This window comes from Hylobates moloch, unplaced genomic scaffold (genome assembly GCF_009828535.3).
Source record: "Hylobates moloch isolate HMO894 unplaced genomic scaffold, HMol_V3 SCAFFOLD_17, whole genome shotgun sequence".
Lineage (NCBI taxonomy): Eukaryota > Metazoa > Chordata > Mammalia > Primates > Hylobatidae > Hylobates > Hylobates moloch.
Genome location: NW_026652292.1, coordinates 70,980,018 through 71,004,448, shown reverse-complemented (window position 1 = coordinate 71,004,448; position 24,431 = coordinate 70,980,018). Strand labels below are relative to the sequence as shown.

At 39.7% G+C, this 24,431-nt stretch overlaps 1 long non-coding RNA gene across 1 annotated transcript in view; it reads right to left on the bottom strand.

Annotated features, from left to right (window-relative positions):
• LOC116456848 (uncharacterized) overlaps positions 1 to 24,431 on the bottom strand; it is a 162,902-nt gene that overhangs the window by 15,628 nt on the left and 122,843 nt on the right. The window contains exon 4 of the long non-coding RNA XR_004244824.2: positions 9,664 to 9,799. This is a non-coding gene — a long non-coding RNA (uncharacterized LOC116456848). The remainder of the gene's footprint in view (positions 1 to 9,663; positions 9,800 to 24,431) is intronic.

Genomic DNA, 24,431 nt, shown 5'->3' with positions numbered 1-24,431 from the left:
GACATAATGCGCAGTGCTCCACTGAGAGCTATTACCGTCTTACAGGGGGAAAATTCCCATTGTTGCCAGCAAACAAGACTGACAATTTGATGAGGTGTGAATATTTTTAGTGTAACAGTATGTAAACACTGCTTTTTTCATCCAAGTCATCGCTGTGCACATACCCTTATGCATTTTTATGAGGCCATTTCTCTGTGGCTGTAAATAGTCTGTGCTTGCCCTTTTCCACGAGCTCGTAGAATGTGCTGACCAGGGGCCAGGCTGAACCTCTAAGCTGATACCTAGAGCTGTCCACATCCTTTGGGAGAATGTTAATAGGCATATTCACATTTTGTACCAATGTATATGCCTTCCTGCTGGCCTATACAAGTTGCGTCATGCAAGGACGGGGCAAAAAAAGGCCTCTGTTGGATAAGGTTCAGCTATTTCACAGTGATAAATATGGAACAGCAACATGATTACCAAAGCATAAAAGTAGAAAAAAAAGGCAGGATTCCTGTTGCTAATTTCTGTTCCTGCCACACTTGCTTAGAAAGTCAGAAAAAAGCCGAAGTCTTCAAACCAATACCTTTTCAATAAAGAATTCCACCATTCATTCAAGAAGCATTAACTGGGCACTAGGTACCAGAGGCTGAGCCACTCACTAGGATATAAAAGTTAATACGACTTAGCTCTACCCTTCTGTGATTATATTTTAGTGAAGGATTTGACAAATACATGATGACAATTCAGTGAAAAGTGTGCAACACACAGATTTTCTTCCATCTCATCCCCTGTCCATCTAACCCCTAAAGCATCACCTTCCTCACAACACCCGACGAAGAGATGGTTTGTCTCATGTCTCTCCTGGAGGGATGTCCTTGGCAATTATTTTTGCACGTTTGTTGTTGTTGTTGGTATTTTGTTTCGTTTTGTTTTGTTTTTTGAGACAGAGTCTTGCTCTGTCGCCCAGGCTGGAGTGCAGTGGTGCAATCTCGGCTCATTGCAACCTCCACCTCCAGGATTCAAAGGATTATCCCACCTCAGCCTCCAGAGTAGCTGAGATTACAGGTGGACACCACCACACCTGGCTAATTTTTGCATTTTTAGTAGAGACGGAGTTTCACCATTTTGGCTAGGCTGGTCTCGAACTCCTGACTTCAAGGGATCTGCCCACCTCAGCCTCCCAAGCTGCTGGAATTACAGGCATGAGCCACTGTGCTTAGCCTGTTTCTGCACTTTGATATCTCTTTCCCAACCCTCTGTCTGCTGCTGGTTGCATCTTAAATTCTAGGGCCATTTTTGTCTGAGACCCTATTACTACACTGCCTGATAGGCCTGGGCAGTGGGGTGAATGAGGCACAGGGCAGGCTTTTCTCTTTTGCCTCAACACTGCATTCCTTATGAAACCACATTGCAAGGTGGTAACACGTATCTTATACCACTGAGGGTGGCATGCATGGTGAGGTCAGAGTATATAAATCCATGCACTATAAATAACAAATCCTGTCATATCCACCTCCAGAAGATCCCCAATTCAATCATTTCTTTACCCTTCCGGTGAGATTCCCCAATCCCAACAACTCATGATTGTCAGGCCTCTGAGCCCAAGCTAAGCCATCATATCCCCTGTGGCCTGCACGTACACATCCAGATGGCCGGTTCCTGCCTTAACTGATGACATTCCACCACAAAAGAAGTGAAAATGGCCTGTTCCTGCCTTAACTGATGACACTGTCTTGTGAAATTCCTTCTCCTGGCTCATCCTGGCTCAAAAGCTCCCCTACTGAGCACCTTGTGACCCCCACTCTGCCCGCCAGAGAAAAACCCCCCTTTGACTGTAATTTTCCTTTAGCTACCCAAATCCTATAAAATGGCCCCACCCCTATCTCCCTTTGCTGACTCTCTTTTCTGACTCAGCCCAACTGCACCCAGATGATTAAAAGCTTTATTGCTCACACAAATCCTGTTTGGTGGTCTCTTTACACGGACGCGCATGAAAATGATTATTTGTAATTTGGCTAAACCAAGTTTCCTGATTTCTCACACTCTACTCTTTTCCCCCACTCCCAAAATCAACTTCCCCTCAACAACCAGAACAACTTTTAAAATTATAAATCAGATCATATTCTGTATTATATGGGCCCTCCAATACTTCTGTAACACTTAAAATCCAGAATCTTCACAATGGTCTTTAAGACCTGGTTCCTGCTGGTCTTTTCCAATCTCTCTCTTACTTCTCTCCCCTTTACTCTATGGATCCAAACTACATGGCCCTCTTTCTGTGCCCTAAAGATGTTCAGCTTGGAGGCAGAGCTCCTGTCTGTAGCTCCCAGCAAGACCAACACAGAAGGCAGATGATTTCTGCATTTCCAACTGAGGTACCCAGTTAATCTCATTGGGCCTGGTTAGACAGTGGGTGTAGCCCAGGGAGGGCTAGCAGGAGGGTGGGGCATCACCTCATCTGGGAAAAATTAATTATATTTAGAAAACCCCATCATCTCAGCCCAAAATCTCCTTAAGCTGATAAGCAACTTCAGCAAAGTCTCAGGATACAAGATCAATGTGCAAAAATCACAAGCATTCCTATAAACCAGTAATAGATAGCCAAATCATGAGTGAACTCCCATTCACAATTGCTGCAAAAAGAATAAAATACCTAGGAATACAACTTACAAGGGATATGAAGGACCTCTTCAAGAACAACAAACCTCTGCTCAAGGAAATAAGAGAGGACACAAACAAATGGAAAAACATTCCATGCTCATGAATGGGAAGAATCAATATCGTGAAAATGGCCATACTGCTCATAGTAATTTATAGTTCATCACTATTTCCATGAAGCAACCACAAAGATTCTTCACAGAATTAGAAAAAACTACTTTAAATTTCATGTGGAACCAAAAAAGAGCCCATATAACCAAGACAATCCTAAGCAAAAAGAACAAAGTTGGAGGCATAACACTGCCTGACTTCAAACTGTACTACAAGGCTACAGTGACCAAAACAGCATGGTACTGATACCAAAACAGATCTATAGACCAATGGAACAGAACAGAGTCCTCAGAAATAACACCAGAAGTCTACAACCATCTGATCTACGACAAACGTGACAAAAACAAGCAATGGGAAAAGGATTCCCTATTTAATAAATGTTGTTGGGAAAACTGGCTAGCCATATGCAAAAAACTGAAACTGGACCCCTTCCTTACACCTTATACAAAAATTAATTAAAGATGGATTAAAGATTTAAACGTAAGACCTAAAACCATAAAAACCCGAGAAGAAAACCTATGCAATACCATTCAGGACATAGGCAAAGGCAAAGACTTCATGACTAAAACACAAAAAGCAATTGCAACAAAGCCAAAATTGACAAATGAAATCTAATTCAACTAAAGAACTTCTGCACAGCAAAAGAAACTATCACCCAAGTGAACAGGCAACCTACAGAATGGGAGAAAATTTTTGCAATCTACCCATCTGACGAAGGGCTAATATTCAGAATCTACAAGGAATTTAAATTTACAAGGAAAAAACAAACAACCCCATCAAAAAGTGGACAAAGGATATGAACAGACACTTCTCAAAAGAAGACATGTATGCAGCCAACAAACATGAAAAAAAATGTTCATCATCACTGGTCATTAGAGAAATGCAAATGAAAATCACAATGACATACCATCTCATGTCAGAACGGTGATCATTAAAACGTCAGGAAACAACAGATGCTGGAGAGGATGTGGAGAAATAGGAACACTTTTATACTGTTGGTGGGAGTGTAAATTAGTTAAACTGTTGTGGAAGACAGTGTGGCGATTCCTCAAGGATCTAAAACTAGAAATACCATTTGACCCAGCAATCCCATTACTGAGTATATACCCAAAGGATTATAAATCATTCTACTATAAAGACACATGCACACTTATGTTTATTGAAGCATTATTCACAACAGCAAGGACTTGGAAACAACCCAAATGCCCATCAATGTCAGACTGGATAAAGAAAATGTGATACATATACACCATGGAATACTATGCAGCCATAAAAAATAATGAGTTTATGTCCTTTTCAGGGACATGGATGAAGCTGGAAATCAGCATTCTCAGCAGACTAACATAGGAACAGAAAACCAAACACCACATGTTCTCACTCATAAGTGGGAGCTGAACAATGAGAACATATGGTCACAGGGAGGGGAACATCACACACTGAGGCCTGTTGGGGGTTGGGGGTCAAGGGGAAGGATAGCATTAGGAGAAATATCTAATGTAGATGACGATGGGTGCAGCAAACCAACATGGCACATGTATACCTATGTAACAAACCTGCACATTCTGCACATGTATCCCAGAACTTAAAGTATTTAAAAAAAAAAAAAAAAAAAAAGATGTTCAGCTTGGTTCCATACCTTTGGGTTTATGCATTTGTTATTTTTTTCTATCTGAAATTTACTCCCTCAAGACCTTCACTTGGCTGGCACCCTTATATCATGTCTCAGCTCAAATGCCCCCACTTAACTGACTATCCAATTTGTCCCCCACCCCCATGCCATGAGGTGCTAACAAAAAACTCACTTTTATTTCATCATAGCTATTGTCATGACCTGAAATTGTCATGTTTATTTCTTTGCATTTGTTTTTATTGTGTGCATTGCCCCATCAAGTTTCTAAATCACATTAGGAAAAGCATTTTACTGCCTTATCTACCCTTTATCCCAACACTTAGCACAATGCCTTCCAAAGGGCAGTGGCTCAGTAAGTGAATATCCTAATCATACAAAAGGAAACTATAAGAAACGTTGATTGTTCAGATTTCCCAGACAACTTACCAATCTATAGTGCCCCACTCCAGTCAGAATACCACCTTCTTCAAAGTCTTCAGTGCTGATGCCTAACTCCTATCCACAGGGCTGGTATGGACCAGAAATCTGTACCCTGACAGTGCTTCACCTATTTGCAGAGGCAGAACTACATTTTTCAGAGTCTAAGTCTTTCAGTCTAATATTTCAGCAAAATATTTTAACACCAATTCTGGCCCTATACATTTATCAAAACTGTTCAGCCCCTTCAAATTCTCTTCTCCCAGGAGAGGTGCTACAATGCTCCCAATATGGTTTGAATGTTTTCTTGCGTTCTCCCAAGAATCATATGTTGAAATCCAAGCCGCCAAGGTAATGATATTAGAAGAAAGGATTAAGTCATGAGGATCAAATCCTCATTATTGGGATTAGTGCTATTATAAAAGATGCCCAAGAAAGATCCTTGCTTTTTCCATCATGTGAGGACACAACAAGAAGTTGGCTTTCAGCAAACCAGGAAACAAGGCCTCACCAGGAATGACATTGATTGGCATCTTAATCTTGGATTTCCCAGTCTCCAGAACTGTGAGAAATAAATTTTTGTTGTATATAAACTACCCAGTCTATGATATTTTTATTGCAACTCAAACCAACTAAGAAACCCCCTCATTCTTCTTAATCACCAAATAAATAGATGTTAGATCAAGAAAATATACAAACACACACACCTGTTAGGGGTAAGCATCAATTTTCAAACACAATACAATCTGAATCCATCCTAAGTAAAGGAATAAAAATATTCCTGGCAGCAGGAATATTTTCACAGTTGTTATTGCTCATATTGATCATATCATCTTCCAACATTAGAGGAGCAATGGCCATTTCCCTTCAGACTCTGTCCTGTATCATTGGTGATGTATGAGAAACAAGGTGCAGTACAGAATCATCTACTCCCACTGGCAACTCCTAACTACCAACAGGCCAGCAGAACATTTTAAATTATTTTAATTTTGTTTGTTTTACTCTTTGGTCCAAGTCACCTCTCTGGTAGATTGTCTTTTTGAGATTCCTAGACACAGAAGAAAGGCTGTGTAAGAATCCATCTGCAATTCTTGGAAAAGTAAGGGAGTCATTTTTCCAGGGAGGGTCTTTCTTTCAGGTACAGATAACAGCTAAAAAGAATATTTTAGCTCCTTGGAGAAGAGGCCACTGACACAGCCCACGTGTGACAGGTGGATGAGGCAGAAATGAGAGAAGGTTTCCCAGGCAGGTGATATAAGAGCCAGTTCTAAATAGTTTATAAGAAAAGAAGATAATTTCAGGCAGAATCTGCATGAGCAAAAGCCTGAAGGCAAGTCATAGCATGAAACAATCTGAGAACCCAGGGAATTTCATGCAGGTGAAGCACAAAGAGGCATAAGAGAAGAGTGGTAATAGATGTGTCTGAAGTGGAAACAACAACAAAAAGAAGCACCTATCATAAACAACGTAGTAAGTAGTATAAGAAGTTCAAACACTTCTCTGAAAACAAAAACAAAAGAGTGACAGGTTTTAAGCAGAGAATGGAACTTGGATTTCAGGATTTTGTTTTAGCACTAGAGTTTGCTTCGACCACATGTGCCCCTCCCGTATGCGTAGGTATCAGGCGGGGCTCTCTCCCCTCCCATTGCTGGCCTATACCTGAGCACTGAGTCATTGCCATGTACTAGGACTTCTAAGAACATCAACCACAAATCATTACCAGAGAAACAGGCTTATGTTTTTGTTTTGTGTTTTTTTTTTTTTTTCATTTTACAATGGAAGAGACCTAATTGAAGTTTCTAGTAATTAAAATAAGCAAATGCTACTTATGTAATGGATTATTAATTATCCTGCCTGTGCTTCTGAATGTCTTGTTTGAATAAATCTTGATATTTAGAGGGGAATTTTGGTGTCAGAGGTGCCTTTCTTCGGCTTTATGCATGACTGTTGATCCTTTTCCAAAACAAATTCAAGTCTGCTGACTAATATTTAGATGATAAACTTGACATTTCCATTTCTTAGGTTATTAATCATCTGCTGTATCCCAACCGAGGTTTCTTTTAAAAAGTCCTCTCATATTATCCACACTTTCTCTTCAAGCAGTATAGAAAATGTGTCTGTGTGGAATGGGAGAAAATTTTTGCAACCTACTCATCTAACAAAGGGCTAATATCCAGAATCTACAATGAACTCAAACAAATTTACCAGAAAAAAACAAACAACCCCATCGAAAAGTGGGTGAAGGATATGAACAGACACTTCTCAAAAGAAGACATTTATGCAGCCAAAAAACACATGAAAAAATGCTCATCATCACTGGCCATCAGAGAAATGCAAATCAAATCCACAATGAGATACCATCTCACACCAGTTAGAGTGGCCATCATTAAAAAGTCAGGAAACAACAGATGCTGGAGAGGATGTGGAGAAATAGGAACACTTTTACACTGTTGGTGGGACTGTCAACTAGTTAAACCATTGTGGAAGTCAGTGTGGCGATTCCTCAGGGATCTAGAACTAGAAATACCATCTGACCCAGCCATCCTATTACCGGGTATATGCCCAAAGGATTATAAATCATGCTGCTATAAAGACACATGCACACGTATGTTTATTGTGGTACTATTCACAATAGCAAAGACTTGGAACCAAGCCAAATGTCCAACAATGATAGACTGGATTAAGAACATGTGGCACATATACACCATGGAATACTATGCAGCCATAAAAAATGATGAGTTCACGTCCTCTATAGGGACATGGATGAAGCTGGAAACCATCATTCTCAGCAAACTATTGCAAGGACAAAAAACCAAACGCCGCATGTTCTCACTCATAGGTGGGAATTGAACAATGAGAACACATGGACACAGGAAGGGGAACATCACACACCGGGGCCTGTTGTGGGGATGGGGAAGGGATAGCATTAGGTGATATACCTAATGCTAAATGACGAGTTAATGGGTGCAGCACACCAACATAGCACATGTATACATATGTAACAAACCTGCATATTGTGCACATGTACCCTAAAACTTAAAGTATAATAATAATACAAAAATAAATAAATAATAAAAAAGGAAAATGTATCTGTGTATTGAACCAGCTTCTTTCCCAATAATGTTCCCAGCAAGCCAGGTAAGGAAAGAAGCCTCCGGTTTCATCTATGTTGCTGCAAAAGTCAAATAACACATGTTCTCATTTATAAGTGGGAATCAAAATAAAGTGTACACATGGACACAGATCATGGAATAATAGCCTGGAGACTTGGAAAGGTGGGAGGCTGGGAGGTGGGTGAGGAATGAGAAATTATTTAATGAGTACAATATATACTATTTGGGTGATGGTTACACCAAAATCCCAGACTTCACCACTATCCACTATGCCATATATCCGTGTAACAAATCTGCATTTGTTTCCCATAAATGTATATACATTTTTAAAAAGAATAATTAGAATATTAATTTCTAAGCTCAGAGACCCCCCATGTAGAGGAATGAGCATCAAACCTGGGATCAAAGACCTCCATCTGGACCCAGCTCTGCTCCTGGGTGGGTTTCCTGCCTTAGACAAGCTACTTCACATTTCTGAGCTCTTCACGAGCTGCATTAATGGGGTAAATATGAACTTTCCATCAAGATTAAAAGCAGGCAGCCTGGTTAAGAGGTAATGCTGTTATTCTTATCATCATCACCATTACACTACTGTGTGTGTGTGTTTTTTTTAAGAATGATTATTGGGGGCTGATTTTTAGAGTGCTTTATTGTAAGCAGAAGTTTGGGGTTTGTTGATGTGATTTTGCCTTAGTAGGCAAGAGTACTGCATTGGGAGCCAGACAGACAGGACTCACACTCACCAGCTGTGTGTCCTCAGCAAAGTCAGTTAATCTCACTTACCCTCTATTTTCTCCTGGGTAAAACCAGTATAATGATACTCTCTACCCCAAAGAGCTGTTGCTGTGATTAAGAAGTCTCTGCAGTGTTTGACCTGTGCTAATGCTTTGCTGATGCAATACCTCTCTGAACCCTATGGAAAAGTTTTGCTGGCATTTTCCATTGGAACAAAGGAGTTACCTTCAAGAAAGGTCATCAGGATCAGAGAAGATGGGCAGTGCCTTCATCCTTTCTGGGGAGCTTTCTCTGACTCTCCATTTGTTCATTAAAGCATTGCCTCAGCTTGCTGAGCTTCCCTGAGTGTAGGACTGTCTACACTGGGTTGCAATCTCCTGTTTACTGGGTCATTTTCACAACTGTACTGAAAATTTTTAATCAAAATAATTGTATTTAACTCTCCATTCTCCCTTCAAGGCCATCCACATTTTCTAGCATATGTCCATAAATAGCTGACTAAGATAAAATTGAAGAAATAAGCTAAAATAAAATTCTTATGACTCTATATGGACTATAAGAAATCATCAGGATGTGTAATTATACATTTATTTCACACAACTTTTTTTCAAGCCTATCTATTAGACATCTTTGTGGATTTTAAACTGTTTATTGAAGTGGAGTCCATAAGCAATGAGAAGGAATCTTATAGCATATGAAAATCAGAATAGATATTTCAAAAAGAGTTGTGGACGCTCAGGAACTGGACACGTGAGAAAAAGAACCAACTCTGAGTCTTTATAATAAAGAAATGGAATGAAGTCCTCTTTGGATGCATGGAAAGAGAATACTAGAAAAAGTGCATCTGGGCTACAAGAAGGCCTTGAACACCAGTCTAAAAATTTGACCATAATCAAAAAGGAGCAATTGCAGATTCCTGAGCAAATGAATAACAGGGTAGAAGATGCCACACTTCACAGCTTCTTGCCAGTTACCTTCTCCAAACACAACCATTGCATAAGATAGCTCTCTTACCTTGCTTAGAAGTTGATGAGTCTATGGAAATATTCTCCTTTGGATTTTTCCTTTCTTTATTGGACAAGCTGATCTGTATTCTCTTCCCATCTGGTGGTTATTCTTGAACCACACGGAATTTAGCCCAGGTTTGGAACTACAACGCAAAATAAGTTGAAATAAAATTAATAAAATAAACCATCCCCCTCAAAAAAAAAAAACAACTTTTTTCCAACTTGACAACCCCAGCTAACTGCCTTCCTCCTCCCCAACTTCTCCTTCCTGTCAAGAAGTTGAGTATTGAGTACTATAAAAGCAAAAACCAAAGCAATCTGATCTCTTCTGGGAAGTTGGGGACTTTTTTTTTTTTTTTTTTTTTTTTGCTGTGAAACTGTGCTTAGACCTAAACAGAAAGTACCAAAGTCATTTGTGTGTGTGTGCATGTATATGAGAATGTAGGTAACATTTCCAGGAAAGGGCGATAGCACATATAAATATCCCAAGGTATGAGAGAAGATGACTCTTAAAGATTTAAAGAATTAAGGAATCTTCAATAAATGTTAAGTGAGTACTTATTGTGTGCTACAACTTTCAGGCAGTAAGAGAAATGCAAAAAATACATGCAAAGTCTCTAATCTTAGGAAATGTACAATAATAATAGACATAATTAATGGTCATAGGCAATTGAGATAATATGAAGTCATATAAAATAATCATGATGACAAATTTGTATGACTTATTGTACAGTAAGCATATATGCTTGATAGAGCTGAAAGCACATTATGCCTGTATATTATTTCATTTTCATAATAGCTCTATGAAAGAAATTTCATTTTTAATCCCAACATTATATATAACACCAAGGCATAGGAATGTTAAGTGTATTATTCAAGCTAATACCAATAGTAAATGATAAATACTAGATTTAATCACAGAAATATGAGTTTGAAGTTATTGTCAGAAACATGTAATATATGCATTGAGTAAATATTTATAACCTATTATATGCCAAGAATACTGGATTTTTTGGGAGGCTGAGGTGGGCAGATCACTTGAGCCCAGGGTGTTCAAGACCAGGCAGAGCAACATGGCCAAACCCTTTCTCTACCAAAAAAAAAATACAGAAATAAATTAGCCAGGCAAGGGTGGCATGTGCCCATAGTCCCAGCTACTTGGAAGGCTGAGGCCAGAGGATCACTGGAGCCTGGGAGATTGAGGCTGCAGTTAGCCGTGATTGCACCACTGCACTCCAGCCTGGGTGACAGAGATCCTGTCTCAAAAAAAAAAAAAAAAAAAAGAGAGAGAGAGAGAGAATACTGGTTCTGATACTGCCTTCAAGAAGCATACATTTTTGATTCCAGGACTGAGACACACAGTAAACCAAAACATAAATATGTTAATTATTTTAATCAATTTAGGTATAATTTAATGCAATAAGATATTTCGCTATTAAGTGTAAAATTAGAAGTTTTGAAAAATATAGTCACACAACTGCCACTGCCCTCATGATTTAGAACATTCCCATTACCCTAAAAAGCAACCTCATGTTCCTTTGTAGTCAATCTCCTACTCCATCCCAGCTCCCAGCAATCAGTAATCTTTCTGTCACTGTAGTTTTGCCTTTTGTTTGATAATTTCCTATAAACAGAATCATACAATGTGTAGTCCTTGTGTCTGGCTTCTTCTACTTAGCATAATGTTTCTGAGATTTATGCATGTTATTTTATGTATCGATACTATTTTCCTTTTCATTTATGAACATTATTCAATTGAGTAAATACACCACAATGTTTCTCCATCTATCAGTTGATGGACATTTGGGTTGTGTCCAGTTTTTAGTTATTATGAATAAAGCTACTATTAACAGAAAAATCTCTGTATAGACATATGTTTACATTTCTGTTAGGTAAATACCTAGGAGTGGGATTGTTGGGCTGCATAATAAGCGCATATTTTGCCATATAAGAAAACTGTCAAATTGTCTTTCAAAGTGGCTGTTCGATTTTGAATTCCCATCACATTCTGCCCTCTGGACCTGTCTGTTATCCATCAACCAAATCCTTCCCGAGGTCCTCAATCTCTTCTATGTTCCAGTTACTGTCTTCATTGTGCACATACCAGAAGATTAAATGGTCAGGTAGAATATTCTGTTTGCTACTGCTGCCCCCTTCGGACCTCCTCACTTGCCCCCTGCCAAGAACTCCAACTCCTCCTGAAGTCCACTCCACTTAATAACCCCTCTTTCTCCAACATAGCTATTCTGCTCTCATCCAATGCTCTCCTTATCACTGTTCCTTCTTCACTGGCGATATTAGCATCTGCTTTCCTGTCTTCTTCTCTATCATTATTCCTTTCACCATTAATTTTTTTTTTACTCAAAAAATATTTTTAGAGGGTCTACTTTGTATTAGGCACAGTTTCAGCTACCGGTCTATAGCAATAGACAAATTAATAAATATCCCAGTCTTCACTTAGCATGTAATTTAGTGAAAACATGTATACATACATATATTTACAACATGCATACCTATAAATATATACACATACACACACATTTATATAAGTTATGGAGAAAAGCAAAGCTGGAAGGGGCTAGGCAGGTTATTTTGATAGGGGGAGATAAATTTGTGTCAATTTTTAATAGTATATTAAAGGAAGGCCACACTGAGAAGCTGACAGTTGAACAAGGTGACAGATGACAAAGCAGGTCATGAATTTCTATAGGTAAAGAGATGTATTAGTCCGTTTTCATGCTGCTGATAAAGATATACCCAAGACTGGAAAGAAAAAGAGGTTTAATTGGACTTACAGTTCCACATGGCTAGGGAAGCCTCAGAATCATGGAGGGAGCTGAAAGGCACTTTTTATATGGCGGCAGCAAGAGAAAATGAGGAAGAAGCAAAAGTGGAAACCCCTGATAAAACCGTCAGATCTTGTGAGACTTATTCATTACTATGAGAACATTATGGAGGAAACTGTCCCCATGATTCAAATTATCTCCCTCAACACATAGGAATTATGGGAATATAATTCAAGTTGAAATTTGTGAGGGAACACAGCCAAACCATATCATTCCACCCCTGGCCTTTCCAAATCTCATGTCCTCACATTTCAAAACCAATCATGCCTTCCCAACATCCCCCAAAGTCTTAATTTATTTCAGCATTAACCCAAAAGTCCACAGCCCAAAGTCTCATCTGAGACAAGGCAAGTCCGTTCCACCTATAAGCCTATAAAATAAAAAGTAAGCTAGTTAATTCCTAGATACAATGGGGGTACAGGTATTCAGTAAATACAGCCATTCCAAATAGGAGAAATTGGACAAAACAAAGGGGTTACAGGCCCCATGCAAGTCCGAAATCCAGCAGGGCAGTCAAAATCTAAAGCTCCAAAATCATCTCCTTTGGCTCCATGTCTCACATCCAGGTATCACTGATGCAAGAGGTAGGTTCTTATAGTCTTGGGAAGCTCTGATCCTGTGGCTTTACAGGGTATAGCCCCCCTCCTGGCTGCTTTCACATGCTGGCATTGAGTGTCTGCAACTTTTCCAGGTGCACAGTGAAAGCTGTCAGTGGATCTATCATTCTGGGATCTGGAGGACAGTGGCCCTCTTCTCATAGCTCCGCTAGGCAGTGCTCCAGTAGGGACTCAGTGTGGGCTCCGGCCCCACATTTCCCTTCTGCATTGTCCTAGAAGAGGTTCTCTAAGAGGGCCCTGCCCCTAAAGCAAACTTTTGCGTAGGCATCCAGGCATTATCCATAGATCTTCTGAAATCTAGGTGGAGATTCCCAAACCTCAATTTTTGACTTCTGAGCACCTGCAGGCTCAACACCACATAGAAGCTGCCAACTTTGGGGCTTACACCTTCAGAAACCATGGGCTGGGCTGTACCTTGGCATCTTTTAGCCATGGCTGGAGCAGCTGGGATGCAGGGCAGCAAGTTGCTAGGCTGCACACAGCATGGGGACCCTGGGCCCAGACCATGAAACTATTTTTTTTCCTCCTAGACTTCCGGTCTGTGATGGGAGGGGCTGCCATGAAGACCTATGACATGCCCTGGAGACATTTTCCCCATTGTCTAGATTAACACTGGGCTCCTTGTTACTTATGCATATTTCTGCAACCAGCTTGAATTTCTCCTCAAAAAATGGTTTTTTCTATTCTACTACCTCATCAGGCTGCAAATGTTCTGAATTTTAATGCTCTGTTTCCATTTTAAAACAGAATGCTATTAACAGCACCCAAGTCACCTTTTGAGTGATTTGCTACTTAGAAATTTCTTCTGCCAGATATCCTAAGTCATCTCTCTTATGTTCTAAGTTCCAAAAATCTCTAGGGCAGGGGCAAAATGCCACTAGTCTCTTTGCTAAAAGATAACAAGAATTGCCTTTGCCCCAGTTCCCAATAAGTTTCCCATCTCCATCTGAGACCACCTCAGCCTGTACCTTACTGTTCATATCACTATCAGCATTTTTGTCAAAGCTATTGAACAAGTCTCTAGGACATTCCAAACTTTCCCACATTTTCCTGTCTTCTTGTGAGCCCTCCAAACTGTTCCAACCTCTGCCTGATACCCAGTTCCAAAGTCATTTCCACATTCTTGGATATCTTTTCAGCAATACCTCACTGTACTGGTACCAATTTACTGTATTAGTCCGTTTTCACACTGCTGGTAAAGACAGACCCGAGACCGGGAAGAAAAAGAGGTTTAATTGGACTTATAGTTCCACATGGCTGGGGAGGCCTCAGAATCATGGCAGGAGATGAAAGGCACTTCTTAGATAGCCACAGCAAGAGAAAAATAAGGAAGAAGCAAAAGCAGAAACCCCTGACAAAATCATCAGATCTCGTGAGACTTATTCACTGTCATGAGAACAGTATGAGGGAAACCGCCTCCATGATTCAAAGTATCTCCCACGGGGTCCCTCTCACAACATGTGGGAATTATGGGAGTACAATTCAAGATGAGATTTGGGTGGGGACACAGAGCCAAACCGTATCAAGAGAGTTCCAGGCAGAAGCAATAATAAATACCAAATCCTTGAGGCTGGAATATGCCCAAGGAATACGTTCAGAAAGTGCAAAGGCCAGAGTGGCTGGAGCACAGTAAGCAATGGGAGAATAAAGATGAGGTCAGAGAGATGAGGGACAAGTGCAATTGACTGGTCATGGTAAGGATTCAGAAGTTAGTCAAGGTGGCATGTGAAGCCCTTGTGCAGTTTTGAGCATGGGATCAACATGACCATGTTCATGTTTGTAAAGGTTTACTCCAGCTGCTCTATTAAATAAAACAATAGAAGATGGAAGAGCAGCTGACAAGTTATTGCAATAATTTGAAAGATACACAATTTAGGTGATAGTGTTTGGATTCTGTATATAATTTGAAGGAATAGCTATGAGGATTTGCCGAGTAATTAAATGTGGAATGTAATGAAAAAATAATCATTTACTTAGAAACAAAGATTATATTGATAAATGATACATGAATTATTGAAAAAGATAATTCATTTATGCTCCAAGATTTGGAGCATGGGTAACCAAGATGGGGACACTATTAACTTTCACGTTAGCTGTCCCAGGCTGGCATTGAGTGTCTGCAGTTTGAGTGGAAAAGACAGCAGGAGGAGCGTGTTTAGGGAGTGAGATCGGGAATTCAGTTTTAGATGGCTTTTCTTGATAACTTCAACATCTGTATAACTCACTCTGGATTCTTGGTCCCACGGCATCCTCCACAAAGGAATCTTATCCTCTACTCCTCCTATGATGACTACTCCAAGGCTGTGGTTGCCATGGTCATTTCCGGGATCCTGTCATTGCCAACAATCATTCCACCTCCAAAGATTGATTTCAAGTATCTCACTTTCTGGTTACCACCTTGTAATCTACAGCTCACTCTTCAATGTTAAACTTGCCCTCTTCTTTGGCCCCAATGAGAAATCCAATCCAATGACCTCACAAGAGTGTTGCTATAGTTCTGTGCTCCTTTTTATCTACCCGCACCTTTCCTTACCGGCCTTAGAAGCCATGGTCAATTATTACATCAACACCCTAGCTTGCTCACTCCGCTCCCCTTTTCCTGTTTTTCCCATCATACTCCATGTCACAAAACCCTGGGGTCCTAGTAAATCTCATCTGTTTACTACTTTATTACTACACTTGAGTTCCAGGATATAACAGGTGAAAAGCTCGCAAGTGTGCTGACTAGTGTCACTTTAAACTTATGAAGTCAAACTATCCCTGTTTGCAGATGACATGATCTAGAAAACCCCATAGTCTTGGCCCAAAAGCTTCTAAAGCTGATAAACAACTTCAGGAAAGTCTCAGGATACAAAATCGTTGTACAAAAATCACTAGCAGTTCTATGCACCAACAACTGTCAAGCTGAGAGCCAAATCAGGAACACAATCCCATTCACAATTGCCACAAAAAGAATAAAATACCTAGGCAAACAGCTAACCAGAGAGGTGAAAGATCCCTAAGATGAGAACTACAAAACACTGCTCAAAAAAATCAGAGATGACACTAACAAACGGAAAAACAGTCCATGCTCATGGATAGGAAGAATTAATATCATTAAAATGGCCATAGTGCCCAAAGCAATTTATAGATTCATGCTGCTCATGTTAAACTACCAATGACATTCATCACATAACTAGAAAATACCATTTTAAAATTCATATGGAACCAAAACCAAAGACCTCGAATAGCCAAGGCAATCCTAAGTAATAAGAATAAAGCTGGAGATGTCACGCTACCCTGCTTCAAGCTATATACTACAGGGCTGCAGTAACCAAAACAGCATAGTACTGGTACAAAAACAGATACATAGACCAATGGAGCAGAATAGAGAATCCAGAAATAAGGCCGCACACCTACAATCATCTAATTGTCGACAAATCTGACAAAAACAAGCAATAGGGAAAGGATTCCCTATTCAATAAAAGGTGCTGGGATAACTGGCTAGCCATATGCAGAAGATTGAAACTGAACCCCTTCCATACAGCATATACAAAAATCAACTCAAGATGCATTAAAGACTTAAATGCTGGCTGGTGCGGTGGCTCATGCCTGTAATCCCAGGACTTTGGGAAGCCAAGACAGGCAGATCATCTGAGGTCAGGAGTTTGAGACCAGCATGGCCAACATGGCAAAAGCCCATCTCTACTAAAAATACAAAAATTAGCTGGCCATGGTGGCATGCACCTGTAATCCCCAGCATCATCCTGACACCAAAACCTGGCAGAGACACAACAAAAAAAGAAAGTTTCAGGCCAATATCCCTGATGAACTTCAATGATACAAGTTTACCTATGTAACAAACGTGCACATGTACCTCTGAACTTAAAATAAAAGTTAAATTTAAAAAACCATTTTCTCCACATCTTCTCCAGCACCTATTGTTTCCTGACTTTTTAATGATTGCCATTCTAACTGGTATGAGATGGTATCTCATTGTGGTTTTGATTTGCATTTCTCTGATGGCCAGTGATGATGAGCATTTTTTCATGTGTTTTTTGGCTGCATAAATGTCTTCTTCTGAGAAGTGTCTTTTCATGTCCTTCGCCCACTTTTTGATGGGTTTGTTTGCTTTTTTCTTGTAAATTTGTTTGAGTTCATTGTAGATTCTGGATATTAGCCCTTTGTCAGATGAGTAGGTTGCGAAAATTTTCTCCCATTTTGTAGGTTGCCTGTTTGGACACAGGAAGGAGAACATCACACTCTGGGGACTGTTGTGGGGTGGGGAGAATGGGGAGGGATAGCATTAGGAGATATACCTAATGCTAAATGACGAGTTAATGGGTGCAGCATACCAACATGGCACATGGATACATATGTAACAAACCTGCACATTGTGCACATGTACCTTAAAACTTAAAGTATAGTAATAATAATAATAATAATAAAGAATTTTCCAATTTATATTAAATTTTTTTCTAGGTAGAATAAAAAGCTGCTTGCAAACAAAAAAAAAAAGAAAAAGAAAAAAACAACCCCATCAAAAAGTGGGTGAAGGATATGAACAGACACTTCTCAAAAGAAGACATTTATGCAGCCAAAAAACACATGAAAAAATGCTCATCATCACTGGCCATCAGAGAAATGCAAATCAAATCCACAATGAGATACCATCTCACACCAGTTAGAATGGCCATCATTAAAAAGTCAGGAAACAACAGGTGCTGGAGAGGATGTGGAGAAATAGGAACACTTTTACACTGTTGGTGGGACTGTAAACTAGTTCAACCATTGTGGAAGTCAGTGTGGCGATTCCTCAGGGATCTAGAACTAGAGATACCATTTGACCCAGCCATCCCATTACTGGGTATATACCCAAAGGATTATAAATCATGCTGCTATAAAGACACATGCACATGTATGTTTATTGCAGCACTATTCACAATAGCAAAGACTTGGAACCAACCCAAATGTCCAACAACGATAGACTAGATTAAGAAAATGTGGCACATATACACCATGGAATACTATGCAGCCATAAAAAATGATGAATTCATGTCCTTTGTAGGGACATGGATGAAGCTGGAAACCATCATTCTCAGCAAACTATTGCAAGGACAAAAAACCAAACACCGCATGTTCTCACTCATAGGTGGGAATTGAACAATGAGAACTCATGGACACAGGAAGGGGAACATCACACTCCGGGGACTGTTGTGGGGTGGGGGAAGGGGGGAGGGACAGCATTAGGAGATATACCTAATGCTAAATGACGAGTTAATGGGTGCAGCACACCAACATGGCACATGGATACATATGTAACAAACCTGCACATTGTGCACATGTACCCTAAAACTTAAAGTATAATAATAAAATTAAAAAAAAAAAAAACAAAGATCCACTGGTCACTCAACTCTGCTTAACCACCCTGATTTACATGCTTAATAAATTTACTTTCTCATTCTTTGGGTGACCATTGTATATCTTCTGTGATGTTTTCAAACATGTTTATTTTCCATTTCCCCATTTCAGGGAAATTCAGTATTTCCCTGAGAGAAATACTCTCAGCTGGTGATTGCATTTCTTATTAAACTGAGAAAACTTTAGCAGGAAGCAAGGCAAAATGCACAAGTACCGTTAGAGACAGGGTGGCAGATTTGGTTTGAGGGAGATGAGGGAGCATTTTGCCTTGCTTCCTGCTAAAGTGAGTGAACATCACTGTGCCTATTTGGAGCTGCTTCTTTGATCTGGATTCTGTCTCTTCTCACCTATTAAACAAGTTTTCTTCTACAACTATTTTTTATCTCATCACCTGAATCTTTACCGCCCTCCACCTGCTAGACTATTCCCAACTACATTCAAAAGTGCCATAATAAAACCCATCTTAACAAAAACATTTCCACGCACCCCACATTTCATTTAGGCCACCTTCCCATTTCTTTGTTTCTCTTAAACGCAACACCTCAAAAGAGTTTTCTCTGCATGATTTCAGTTTCTTACTTCCTTTCTCCTTTCAGCCTATCTCAAATACAAACTACCTCATCAAATCACTAAAACTACTCTTTCGAGGTTATTAACAACCTTCAGGTTGCCAATTCTAGTGACCAATTTTCTGTTTCACCTTATTCCAAATCTCCACAGCATTTGACAGAGTTGGTTCCTTCCTCTCTCCTTAAATACTTCCTTCACTTTTTTTTTTCAGGGCACCACCCCTTTCCTACTTTTTCCTCCTAGCTCACCAATGACACCTGAACAGTCTCTTTTGCATGTCTATCTGGAAGTGCCTCAGGGCACAGTCCTCATGCTTCTCTCTCCATGGCCTCACTCGTGATCTCATCATGCCCCCAAGATTGTAAATACCATCTACAGTAGTGCCCCCTTATCCACGTGGAGTATGTTCTAAGACTCCCAGCAGATGCTTGAAACCATGCCAAATCCTATATAGACTATGATTTTTCTTATACATACATACCTATGACAAAGTTTAATTTATAAATTAGGTGCAGTAAGAAATTAACAACAACAATAATAAAAGAAAACAAGTATAACAGTATACTATAATAAAATTATATAAATATGGCCTCTGTCTCTCTCCCCTCCTTTTCAAAATATCTTCTTGTACTGTGCCACAGGTAACTGAAACCACAGAAAGGAAACTGGATAAAGTGGGACTACTGTATATGCTGAGTGCTCCCAAGCCCCCAAATTCTGAGTCTCATTGCCCCCAGGAGTCCCCAACTGGATGTTTAGTGGGCATCTCAGTCTGAACAAGGTCAGAACAGAACTCTTGATTTCTCACCACCACTGCCACCACCCCTGCCACCACCTCTCCACACACACATATTCAAACTTCCTGTGTTTGGTCCCAGTTTTCTTTTAATACATGGCACCAGTACTACAAAGTTGCTTTATTAGTTTGCTACTGCTGCCATCACAAAATACCACGGACTGGTGGCTTAACAAAGAAATTTATTTGCTCTTGATTCTGAGGCTAGGAACTCAAAATCAAGATGTTTGCACTTTTAGTTTCTTCTGAGACCTCTCTCCTAGGCTTGCAGACAGTGGACTTCTCCTTGTGCACACATTGCCATCTCTCTGTGCACACACACGTCTGGTGTCTTTCGGTGTGTACAAACGTCCTTTCTGTATAAGGATTGCCAGTCATATTGGATTAGGGTCCACCTTAAAGGCTTCATTTTAACTTAACCACCTCTTGAAAGACCTTGTCTCCAAATAATCACATCCTGAGGTACTGTGGCTAGAACTTCAACATATAAATGCTGGACATGGAGAGATACATAATTTGGTCAATAACAGTTGCCCAATCCAAAACTTCAGATGATATTCCTGTTTCTCTCTTTTCCTACTTAATGTATCAGTGAATCCTTTTGATCTAGCTTAAAGCATGTCTGAAATTTGATCATACACAATCTCTCCTTCTAGAACCTAGACACTAGAGTCTCCCCAGAACTGGCATCCATATTTCCAAACTTGCCCACACAGTTGTTAGAGGGAAAAATAAATACATTAATTCATTACTTCAGTGGCTTCCTGATGCGCTCTGAATAAAATCCAAACCCCTTACATTTGTCCACATGATCCAGCCCCTGCCTCTCCCTCCTATCTTAGCAACCATGTGTCTCTCCTTGATTTCCACGCTCTAGCCACATTGGGCTTCTTGTCATCTTTCTACACACCACTTTAACTCCAGCATCAGACATGTTACATTTTCCAGTTTCTCTGACTGAAACACTAGTCCCCTATATCTTGGTATGGGTTGACCTCTACTCATCATTTAGCTCTCTGCCTCCCAGTGATGCTCCATCCCTTTGCCCTACTCTATTTTCTTCAGGGTTCATGTCACTCTCTGAATTATGTTTAGTTATCCATTGCCTGTCTGCAACTAAAATATGAAGTCTGAGATGGCATAGACCTTGCTGCTTTGTCTACTGTTATATTTGCAGTGCTTAGATTATAATCACATATGGTACATGCTCAACACTTAGTGAGTACGTAAACCAATGGATAAGTGAATATTATTTTTACCATCAGTTTGCAGTTTTAAAAATGGAAGCTGAAACATTTTGAGCAAGTTGCCCAAGGTCATATGACTCTAAATGGTCACTGCATAGCCACTTACTTCAAATCCACATCTTGTGTGTTCTTATCACAACACAATGTCTAGCTGGGACTTAGAATAGTCATCGGAATTAAAATTTTAAAATAATTGGAAGATTTAATATTAAACTGTTGTCACTTTAACTTGCTCTTATGTCATCTTGTGACAGCCAGACATGCTCTTCCACAGTACCAGAATGGAGAAATGTAACTTACACTCCCCCTGCTCAGAACACAAACACAGCAGAAACCACACCTCCCAGAGAAAAACAGATGTACAGAGACTGTGAGAAAATCATTCATTTTTCGGCCAGGTGCGGTGGCTCATGCCTGTAATCCCAGCACTTTGGGAGGCCGAGGCGGGTGGATCACGAGGTCAGGAGATCGAGACTATCCTGGCCAACATGGCGAAACCCCGTCTCTACTAAAAATACAAAAATTAGCTGGGTGTGGTGGCGCATGCCTGTAATCCCAGCTACTCAGGAGGCTGAGGCAGGAGAATCACTTGAACCAGGGAGGCAGAGGTTGCAGTGAACAGAGATCGCACCACTGCACTCTAGCCTGGCAACAAAGTGAAACTCTGTCTCAAAAAAAAAAAAAAGAAAAAGAAAATCATTTATTTTTCCCTTGGTGTCCTGTCCAAAAAAAGGAACTTTTAATAGTGACGAAATTTTTCCTGGCTTCACATCTGCTATTGTTTTCAAAATTTTGTTGTTGTTGTTTTAGATAAGCTCATAGACGCTCAGTTGTATTGTTTTTCACCAGAACATTTTAAAGTTTAGATTTTACTTCTGTGATTGGCTTAAGTAACACCAATTTATTATCTCCCAATCCTGGAGGCTACAAGTCTAAGATCAAGGTGTTGGCAGGGTTGGTTCCTCCTGACAACTGCGAGAAAGAATTTGTTCCATGGCATTCTGCCTATGTTTGTGTCTGTCTCCAAATTTCCCCTTTATAAAGAACTCTAGTCATATTGAATTCATGCCCACCTTCATAATGTCATTTTGACTTGATTACCTTTGTAAACATCCTATCTCAAAATAAGGTTATAGCCTGAGGTACCAGGATTTAAAACATCAACAAATGAATGTTGGGGTGAGGGCGGGGCACCATTCAACCATTAACAATTCTTACAAGTACTCTAATGAATCAGATATTCCATTGCCAGAAAATTGTAAAAGGAACAAATCAACCTCCTGTACGATATCCTCAAACTCACCATTTCTGGAAAGAAAGGGAGAGCAGAAAAACAAATAATATATTCACTGAGAACACACTATTATTTCATTATTTAATTCAATTTCATTGAATTAATTTCAAATCAATTTTATCTAATGAATTCATTACATTATCTTATTCTACTCTTAAAACATCCAGGTGAATAATATTCCTACTTGATAAAGAAAGGTATTAAGATAAAGATATGCAAAGTGAAATATTTGTTGTCAACATAATGGAAAAGTTTTGATGTCTTGGCATTTTTATGTGCTTCTAAAGCCTTGCTTTAATGTATGCTAACCTTCTCATGACTCCTGCATTTAATAAAAGAGAAGTAGGAATCAGTCTCTGGTCACAAAGTTTTTATAGTCTAGCTGATAAGATGAGCTATATACAAAACTGAAGATGAATTCAAAACCAATTATCAACAAGACTAAGTTTCTTGAGACTTTGTCTTATTCATCCATGAGGCCTCAGCACAGAGTCAAATGCTTAGCACAGAAAGGATGCTCAAATGAACAGGTGAATACGTGCATGAACAAATAGCGGCACGTTAAATACGACTCATTCAGCAAGCTATTTACTGAATGCCTCTTATGAGCCAAGTATGTGCCAGGTACTGCTTCAAAGGGTGCAGAAATCCACATGCCTTAAACGGGGAAAAGCTGGAGTATGAATCAAATAAGGTCAAAATTCTCCCATGATTCACCTTCATAAGGATCACTGTAGCCCCACTTGTGAGAATAAGACACCTACTATTTTCCAAGAACTCTAGGAGATAATTATTGAAAGAACTAATATTTATTGAGTGTTTACATGTTGAAAGTCACTGTTTTAATTACTTTTTACATGTGGATGCATTTCTTGCTTACATCCCCATGAGCTGGGTATTGTTACTACTCCCATTGAAATACAATATACATGAAGAAATTAAAACACAGGTATTAAAACCAAATATGACAAAATGTTAACAGTCATTGAATCCAGGCACTAAGTTTAAGGGTGATTAATGCAGTTTAATTTGTGTATTTATTCAAAAATTTTCATGATAAAACACTTAAGAAAAAGGTTTTGAGGAGTTTAGATCAATGTGATTAAAGATCTCTCTCTCTCTCTCTCTCTCTCTCTCTCACATACACACACACATCCTAACTTACAGTTCAATAAAGGAGGACAAATGCCAAGAATCTAAGGCACAGTAGGAATCATCTATTGGTAGGTACATGTCTATTCCCTCCCAAGTTTCTCAGATCCTTGAGAGTAGGGACTGTGGCCTCTAACCACGTATTCCCAGTACTCAAAACTGAATCTAAAACATGGTCAATGCTTAATGATGCTCAATGAACAAATGAATGAAAGAATGGGAATGAGAGGTCCAGTCTGATGTAGGGCAGGGAGATGGTTAGAACCGTGGCATATCAGTTTCCTAGGGCTTCTGGAACAAAGTATCTCAAATACTTTGTTGGGCATCCTAAAACAACAGAAATTGTTTGCTTTACAGTTCTGGAGGCTAGAAATCCAAAATCAGGATGTCAGCAGTGTGTGACCACTCCCCCGAAATGTGTGAAGGAGAATCCTTCCTTGTCTTTCCTAGTGTCTGGAGTTGGCCACCACCAATCCTTGGCATCCCATGGCTTGCTGCTGGACCACTCCAATCTCTGCATTAGTCATCACATGGCATTCTCCTTGTGTGTCTCTCTTTCCTCTTCCGATAAGGACACCAGTCCTATCGGCATAAGGGCCCATGCTATTTCAGTATGACCTCATCTGAACTAATGATATATACAAAGACACTAATTTTAAATGAGGTCACATTCTGGGCTACTGTGGATTAGGACTTCAATATATCTTTTGAGGGGTCATAATTCAACTCAGAACATACGGTACCAGGAGAGATGCATCCATCCCAACACTCCTTATCTCTCCAAAGGTCCAAAGGAACACAAATTTAACCAGAATGCTTCAGCATGTAAGATGGGGAACAAGCTTAATATGTG